Source organism: Schistocerca serialis, chromosome 11, assembly GCF_023864345.2.
Source record: "Schistocerca serialis cubense isolate TAMUIC-IGC-003099 chromosome 11, iqSchSeri2.2, whole genome shotgun sequence".
In the NCBI taxonomy this organism is placed as follows: domain Eukaryota; kingdom Metazoa; phylum Arthropoda; class Insecta; order Orthoptera; family Acrididae; genus Schistocerca; species Schistocerca serialis.
The window spans coordinates 150668865-150678140 of record NC_064648.1 but is presented as its reverse complement, the minus strand read 5'-3'; the positions used below and the strand labels follow the sequence as shown (position 1 = coordinate 150678140).

The window sequence follows — 9276 nt, the reverse complement described above, 5'->3', positions numbered from 1 at the left end:
GCAGTAGTTTAGTGGAATTTTCAGCAAATTCATTCTGTCTGCATTTAAATACAATGTAAACATTTGTGTACAACCTGGTCCCTAGTTGTTTAAAACAGATATCATAATCTAAAATGTGGATCAGATGTGTTTGCATGCCAGTGGGAGTTTTGTTTGTTTTTTCCACCTAATTTCAAGATCAGCAGCGGGGAGGAGAATAACTGGCATTTACATATGATTTTATTTTCTATATTGGTTCTGTCTGACTTACAAGTATGAATAAGAAACATCTCTCTAGGACTTGTTTTTAGGCGTGATTGAAAATAGCAAAGTTTCTGACATTAGTTTGGAGGGAAGATGATAATGATGATGATGTATTGCTTATTCAAAGCCATGTCCCACAAATACCAGAATGGAGAACAGTGTGAAAAATTTTGGAATACAAAACTGTGCTTATGTTTCAGAAATAAGGGGGTAGTGGGACCTCCAGACCAGATGAGAGGAAACAGATTGCAGCAAACTGTAAGAGATTACTTATTTACATAAAAAAAGGCAATGTGAGCAGTCTGATAATCTAAAAGTAACAAAACTGTATAGTTATAGGTCTCACTGAAACAAAACAAGTAAAAACAAAATGTGTTTGAGTAGACAAAGTGGATAAGAATGATATATGTACAGACACCATATCTGAAGATGACGAATGGTGTCGAGTACCAAAATGAACATTTTATGCAATGGAAACAACTCAGAATCAGATAATCAGAGACAACACAATGGTTACACCTGAAGACTCCATAAAGTGGAAAAACAAGTATAAGTATCATTGCAGAAACTTACAAAGCTCCAAATTTTGAAGAATTTGTTGTGTGTTCACCAATACAGTACTTCAAAAGATATGTACTTGGTGATCTGTTCAGTAGCATGGCAGTGTATACCAATACTTATGCATTACAAGGCAAAGCCTCATTCAAATAGACTGGAGAAGCCGCCTGAAAATAAGGACAACTTTTACAAAGTCAGGCCAATCTATATAGCCATTTGGAAACACGGCAATGAACTTAATACAGAAGAAACAAATTGTGTGGATGAAGGAATTATTCTTTTCACTGGGAAGTACATCAAGGCCAAACCAAGCCCATTGGGAATCAAAGTCTCCATGCTGTATTGAAATAGTGAACAGTGCACCATTTTCTTTTGTATCAAGGTGCTACAAGTGAACTAAATACTACATGCTATAGAGAATTTGGATTAGGTCATGCTGTTATAGGATTTTTTGTTCCACTCTCAAAAGGTGAAGGTCATAAATTGTAATTTGCCAACTCCTTGTCTTGTAATCATCTGTTTCAAGTTCTGAAATCTCAAGGTATCTAGGTGTCTAACAAAACTGGTTTGAAAAGAAATTGCCATTTTCAGATGATAAAAAAATAATGAAACAAAGCAGAGGTTTCTATGAAGAAATCAATAGTGCTGATGCCATTACTATATGTAAGTGGGCAGACAGTACACTAGTTGCATTCAAACTTTGTTGGTAAAGGCACAGTGAGTGAAGTTGAGAATTTGGATAAAGGCAATAAATATATGAAAGTCAAAAGACCTCAAACAGTGAAAAGATAACCATGCAATGAGTGGTGGGGATCTGTTTTCTTTTCTTTTTTCCCCTCTAAAGATAAGCTATTACAGAGTGTTTATTACAATGGCTTTGCAAGATGATTTTTCGTGCTGTTGACTTTGTGCCATTGTACAAAGTTGTTTGGACTATACACGAGATGCAGAAAACTTGCCCATCCATAAGAAAAAGCAGTTGGACCTTCTTCCCTTTATTGCGAGGATAGCAGATGGACTCACACTATGCCAGGAAAAAGTTCCTGCAAGAATGAGTGGGAGGGGGGGGGGGTGCCCTTATGATAAAGGATCTGCCTCAGACTTCAGAGTCATACCTAGGAAAAGAGGAGAATTACGCCCAGCAGAAGAAATACCATTTTATTGCGCTGATTATTTACCTTTCATTCTAAATTTTAACTCAGAAAATGTGTATCACATTTCTTTCTCCAAAAGGACAAAGTGTTTTGTGCAGTTACATATTAAACCTGAAGTTCAAGGTGCTGATCATACTTGTTTAATTAATAACTGTAATTTGGAATGATTTTTATTATTTCTTCTGTTTAAAGTGAAATAAAGATTGGCTAATTTGATCCTTAGTGCTAACCTCATTAAGGTGTGACAATGCTTTAGATGTGATGTACACAACTGTGTTCAATAAATGTCTAGAAAAACTGGGGTCACATAAAAATATGTTCTTAGAAAAAATATTTTCAAGAGAATCCCCTGAATTTAGAACTTATTTTTTATAGGTAAATGAAAATAAAAGTTTGAAAGTGTTAAGGAACACCATCAGAGCCAACAGAATTGCAACTCTCTCATTGGACGATGTAATTTTGAGACTACCTGTTGGTAGTTAATGCTTTTGCCAAAAGTAAAATTCGTGCATCAACCCATCTACATTTGGCAGTTTATTATTGGGTCCAATGCTTGCCACCATGTTTGAAACAATAGTGTTCAATGAACAATTATCTGAATTTTCATTATTTACGGCAAAGCTATTATCTTGATCAGTTTTATTTGTGTTGCTGTTTTTGTTTTTTGTTTAACGTTCTGAGCTGCTTGTGCCTTAAGCCCAGAATATTATAGGTGTTGAGTACAGTGTACACATTTCACTTTTTTGGTAGGACTAGAGGATTTTAAGATTTTTGGTGGCAGTGGACTTTAAACTCAATATTACATCTTGTCTTCTTAGCTCCAATATTACTAAGATCTATGTAATCAATGTAATGGAAGGAAACATTCCACGTGGGAAAAATTATATATAAAAACAAAGATGAGGTGACTTACCGAACAAAAGCGCTGGCAGGTCGATAGACACACAAACAAACACAAACATACACACAAAATTCAAGCTTTCGCAACAAACTGTTGCCTCATCAGGAGAGAGGGAAGGAGAGGGGAAGACGAAAGGAAGTGGGTTTTAAGGGAGAGGGTAAGGAGTCATTCCAATCCCGGGAGCGGAAAGACTTACCTTAGGGGGAAAAAAGGACAGGTATACACTCGCACACACGCACATATCCATCCACACATACAGACACAAGCAGACATATTTAAATACAAAGAGTTTGGGCAGAGATGTCAGTCGAGGCAGAAGTGTAGAGGCAAAGAAGTTGTTGAAAGACAGGTGAGGTATGAGTGGCGGCAACATGAAATTAGCGGAGATTGAGGCCTGGCGGATGACGAGAAGAGAGGATATACTGAAGGGCAAGTTCCCATCTCCGGAGTTCGGATAGGTTGGTGTTGGTGGGAAGTATCCAGATAACCCGGACGGTGTAATACTGTGCCAAGATGTGCTGGCTGTGCACCAAGGCATGTTTAGCCACAGGGTGATCCTCATTACCAACAAACACTGTCTGCCTGTGTCCATTCATGCGAATGGACAGTTTGTTGCTGGTCATTCCCACATAGAATGCATCACAGTGTAGGCAGGTCAGTTGGTAAATCACGTGGGTGCTTTCACACGTGGCTCTGCCTCTGATCGTGTACACCTTCCGGGTTACAGGACTGGAGTAGGTGGTGGTGGGAGGGTGCATGGGACAGGTTTTGCATCGGGGGCGGTTACAAGGATAGGAGCCAGAGGGTAGGGAAGGTGGTTTGGGGATTTCATAGGGATGAACTAAGAGGTTACGAAGGTTAGGTGGACGGCGGAAAGACACTCTTGGTGGAGTGGGGAGGATTTCATGAAGGATGGATCTCATTTCAGGGCAGGATTTGAGGAAGTCGTATCCCTGCTGGAGAGCCACATTCAGAGTCTGGTCCAGTCCCGGAAAGTATCCTGTCACAAGTGGGGCACTTTTGTGGTTCTTCTGTGGGGGATTCTGGGTTTGGGGGGACGAGGAAGTGGCTCTGGTTATTTGCTTCTGTACCAGGTCGGGAGGGTAGTTGCGGGATGCGAAAGCTGTTTTCAGGTTGTTGGTGTAATGATTCAGGGATTCCGGACTGGAGCAGATTCGTTTGCCACGAAGACCTAGGCTGTAGGGAAGGGACCGTTTGATGTGGAATGGGTGGCAGCTGTCATAATGGAGGTACTGTTGCTTGTTGGTGGGTTTGATGTGGACGGACGTGTGAAGTTGGCCGTTGGACAGGTGGAGGTCAACGTCAAGGAAAGTGGCATGGGATTTGGAGTAGGACCAGGTGAAACTGATGGAACCAAAGGAGTTGAGGTTGGAGAGGAAATTCTGGAGTTCTTCTTCACTGTGAGTCCAGATCATGAAGATGTCATCAATAAATCTGTACCAAACTTTGGGTTGGCAGACTTGGGTAACCAAGAAGGCTTCCTCTAAGCAACCCATGAATAGGTTGGCGTACGAGGGAGCCATCCTGGTGCCCATGGCTGTTCCCTTTAATTGTTGGTATGTCTGGCCCTCAAAAGTGAAGAAGTTGTGGGTCAGAATGAAGCTGGCTAAGGTGATGAGGAAAGAGGTTTTAGGTAGGGTGGCAGGTGATCGGCGTGAAAGGAAATGCTCCATCGCAGCGAGGCCCTGGACGTGCGGAATATTTGTGTATAAGGACGTGGCATCAATGGTTACAAGGATGGTTTCCGGGGGTAACAGATTGGGTAAGGATTCCAGGCGTTCAAGGAAGTGGTTGGTGTCCTTGATGAAGGATGGGAGACTGCATGTAATGGGTTGAAGGTGTTGATCTACATAGGCAGAGATACGTTCTGTGGGGGCTTGGTAACCAGCTACAATGGGGCGGCCGGGATGATTGGGTTTGTGGATTTTAGGAAGAAGGTAGAAGGTAGGAGTGCGGGGTGTTGGTGGGGTCAGGAGGTTGATGGAGTCAGGTGAAAGGTTTTGCAGGGGGCCTAAGGTTCTGAGGATTCCTTGAAGCTCCGCCTGGACATAGGGAATGGGGTTACCTTGGCAAACTTTGTATGTGGTGTTGTCTGAAAGCTGACGCAGTCCCTCAGCCACATACTCCCGACGATCAAGTACCACGGTCGTGGAACCCTTGTCCGCCGGAAGAATGACGATGGATCGGTCAGCCTTCAGATCACGGATAGCCTGGGCTTCAGCAGTGGTGATGTTGGGTGTAGGATTAAGGTTTTTTAAGAAGGATTGAGATGCAAGGCTGGAAGTCAGAAATTCCTGGAAGGTTTGGAGAGGGTGATTTTGAGGAAGAGGAGGTGGGTCCCGCTGTGACGGAGGACGGAACTGTTCCAGGCAGGGTTCAATTTGGATGGTGTCTTGAGGAGTCGGATCATTAGGAGTAGGATTAGGATCATTTTTCTTCGTGGCAAAGTGATACTTCCAGCAGAGAGTAAATGGCATGTAATCTGCTTTTGGCCTTTAATTTTATTTATATTAGGAATATCATAGGTGTTTTAAGAAAATTGGTGAAATTGAAGTGTAATACTAGTAAATAAAACTGAGTTGGCATTACCAGGTAGAACGAAGTGACTTTATCGGAAGTTGAGAAGCTTCGGATGGGCTCTTTCCCTCCTGATTTCAGGTGCCCAAGTATGGCCACCAACAGAGGCACTTTGATTCGTGCAATGTCAGAGCTCCTCGCATTACGTACAGGTGTTATGTACCCCATTGATGCACAGTGGCTTTGTTTGAGTTCACCTAGCCTTTTCAATTTTTTGTTCAGCTGACTGACACGGCTTGAACCAAATCCACCTTCTCTCAGCCCTACACAGTGCTGCCATCTGCAGGAACACGAAGAGAAGAGACGTGCGCCGCCTAGCCCGGGTAGGTTAGTTTGTGTTGACGTACACTCGAAAAATGGATACAGATGAAGTTAATGTAGGAAAAAGAGTGGTATTTTATTTGTGTGAGGGTCTGGAAAGGAAAGGTTATCATATGTTTGCCATTAGCAGAAAAGTTAAAACAACATGACATAGACAGTTATGGTACTTTCAGGTATGATCGCAAAGGTGTGGCACAAATGAAGCACGGTAAAGAACTCAGTAGAGTGGAATATGATTGGTCAATAAGAAGTGAAGCAATACCCTGTTTAAAAATCAAGGACTTTTTTTTAAAACTACTATCAATTTTCAAGATGATGTCTCTGTTGTGAACAGAAAGGAGGCTGATGGTAGCATAAAGCAAAATACTTATCCTAACACTGCTATGGCATATCATGGGAATACAGCATGCACTGTCAACACTTATATCTTATAGAACTGGTAGAAAAGCAGCAAGCAGGTCCTCGTTGAGACTGTTTTGGTATTTTGTTGGTGTAGCAGTTGTGACGTAGAGTGGAAGGAGTTTATGACTAAGAATTTAGAAGTTATGTTTTAACTGGTTTGGTACATACTAGAAATGTGACTGGCTTATCAGGTTCATAATGTAATACATCACACCTTGAGAGACTGAAACCACAGTTCGCCACCACTGGAAAGAGAAATTCAGAAGCAAAACACACCCTGCAGCATGGGCCTCCGGAATATTGTGGTACAGAAAAGCCCTTCGTAGATCCTGTGGAATTGTAAAATCTGATGCTTATGCTTGTTACTGGTAAGACTTGTTTCATTCCTTTCCGTAATTAGTTATGTTGAGTCCCTCCAGGGTGTATTGCCTGTCGTGTACTTCGCCAAGATTTTCCGCGGTGTATGAAAAAGGTAATAAATTGTAATTTTCATTTCCTTACTGCATGTTTGATTTAATTTAATCAACTTCCACCTGAAATTCAGTGGTTTTGTGCTCCGTTCCTCACACAGTTGCCAGAGATGGCAAGATGAAGGCACACAGTGTAATACTGGCAGCCGGGAGCCCCGTCTTTGCGGCTATGCTGCTGCAGCACGACACTGCAGAAGTTGCCAGTGGCTGTGTCCCCACACCGGACAGTGAGGCTGCCACTATCCACCACCTCCTCCTCTAAAGCATGTACATGGACGAGGTCCCAGAGGGCAAGGGAAATTGGCAAAACTGCGGGGTGTGGCAGTGTCGTGCTGGAGAGCACCACTGCTAGCAATGTGAGCTTGCTCCCCTCACACCAGATGTTTGTGTCATTTGCAGTGCATTTCCTATTCCTATCCCTATCCCTGTCCCGACTTTGCTCGACTGCTGCTTCGGTCGTGGCCAAGCGAATGACAGGAGCTGCAATGAGCAGCTGTGCATCTGACACACATGGTGGTGTGCCCTCTAATTCGGCAGTCACTCTGCTGGCACGTCGGGTGCGCGCTTCGCGCCGTCCTCGAGGAACCCGCTGCAGCAGAAGGAAGTGCTTTGTGTCAAATGTGGCCGATTTCGACCGTAAACTGTGATTTGGTGTGTTGGGAGAAGAGCCGAATGCGAATTCTGCAGTGCGCCTACACTATATGAATGCCAACGACCATACCATGTTGAATACGCCGGTTCTCGTCCGATCGCCAAAGTTAACCAACATCGGGTCCGGTTAGTACTTGGATGGGTGACCGCCTGGGAACACCGGGCGCAAAAATATAGAAGACCAATGGAAATAATTACATGGACACTGACAGAAAAACATAAGCACAGAACAGAATGTCTTATGGAAACAAGTAAAATGTAAACTGTTTTTCTAAAACGAAAATTTTATTTCGTAAATAAAAAAGTTTCCTTTTTATGTCGCTACCCCTGCCATTCCTCTTTTCATACTACCTTTCTGTTGTGACAAAGATGCTTCTTTAAGCATTTTAAACTACAGTAAGGGTACGAAAATGCAGTAATTACCTCAGTGTGAGGGAGAATGTGCTAACCAAGTTTGCCAGGAAGTCTTTGAAAATGACAAAGCAGTACGAATCATCAGATATGTTCTGAAATACGTCAGTGCCTGTTGTTCTGTAGCGGTGTACAACTCCTAATTCGATATGTAATCGTAAATTTATTCTTCAGTCGTCCCATCTCGTCTCCTCCTGGAGACGTTTCTTGTGCTTGCACTGTTATATGGGCCACGATCCGAGCGGCAGCGAACAGCAGTCGAGCAAAGTCAGGACGGGAAGTCGGGACAAGTCAGGATGGGGATAGAGATAGGGATAGGGATAGGAATGGTGCGATTACACTGCAAATGACGCAAACATTTCGTGTGAGGCGAGGAAGCTCACATCGCTAGCAGTGGCGCCCTCCAGCACGACACTGCCACATCCCGCACAGGCCATACGCCGGTCGGCCATGCACCAGCCATCCGCCAGACACCAGGGACAAGATGCATCTTCCGCGAGTGTCGAAGGTTGCGCGCGCCAAGCGAATGACAGGACTAGACTCTAGCGACAGCGAAACATGGGAAGTGACATAGTTCACAGAAGTTACCACATCCAGTTGAAGGCGTTGCAAGTATTATCTTTGAAGACGAAATTTTTGGCGGGCACCGGGCAGAAAGATTGCGTTTGTTATTGTTTTGTCGAGGTGGTATATGCCTTGTGGAACTTTTGTAGTAACCAAGTAATAGGCCTTGTGGTATTGTGATTTCTAAGAGGTGAAAAGCGGAATGCAAAATTGTTGGAGAGAAAACAGGAAACGTAATATACATTCGCATTCTGGTAGGCAAACAAGCTGATCGGTTAAAATGATTGTGATTAGAATATCGTATTTTCGCATAGAATATAAATGTATAGGAGTTATTTAATACTGAGACATATGTTATTTAGTACTGTTGTAGTGGCTGTTGGAAGGCTTCTTCAAAGGTAACTCTCGTTTAAACATGTTGAGATATTAAGTAATGGAGTTGTTGAACTTTATTTTTAGCCACTGAAGAATATAGCGATGAAACTCACTAGAAACAGGAAGAGAAATGCAGCAAAACTGGAGATACTGTGGGAAATTTGCAAAATAAGATGCCGAAATAGCAGGTAAGGGTTCATATGAATATCATGCCTGAGTATCAGAAAATTCGTAAATCAAATCAGTGTCTAGTAAATTCATCCTTCATTATTAATCACAAGGACCATTACGGAATAAATGGTTTAAGATGTAAGTATTAGAATTTCAGTGTTAGAATGGACAGTTTTTAGATCTTAGCTGCACTGCTTAGAAAGAAAATGCTGTAGGACAGATTGAATAAAAGTATTCTGTCTGTGGGCCAGTACAGTGAGAAAAATCTCCTAAGTGCAAAGCAGGCGGTACTGGCGTTATTGGGTTGAACCAAAAACATGCAAACTCTGAACAAATGTTCCAACAGTAATTAAGTTTCATTCTCGATAATTTAGTCCTGTTTTCTTGTCAATTGGCCGTCATGGCATCATCACTACTTCTACCCGAGGCTAACGTGAGGTTATTCGCACAAAGTCAG

General features: G+C 42.6%; 1 pseudogene; it reads left to right on the top strand.

Annotated features, from left to right (window-relative positions):
• Positions 1–7362: 7362 nt before the first annotated feature.
• LOC126427516 (5S ribosomal RNA) lies at positions 7363–7464 on the top strand (annotated as a pseudogene).
• Positions 7465–9276: the final 1812 nt, after the last annotated feature.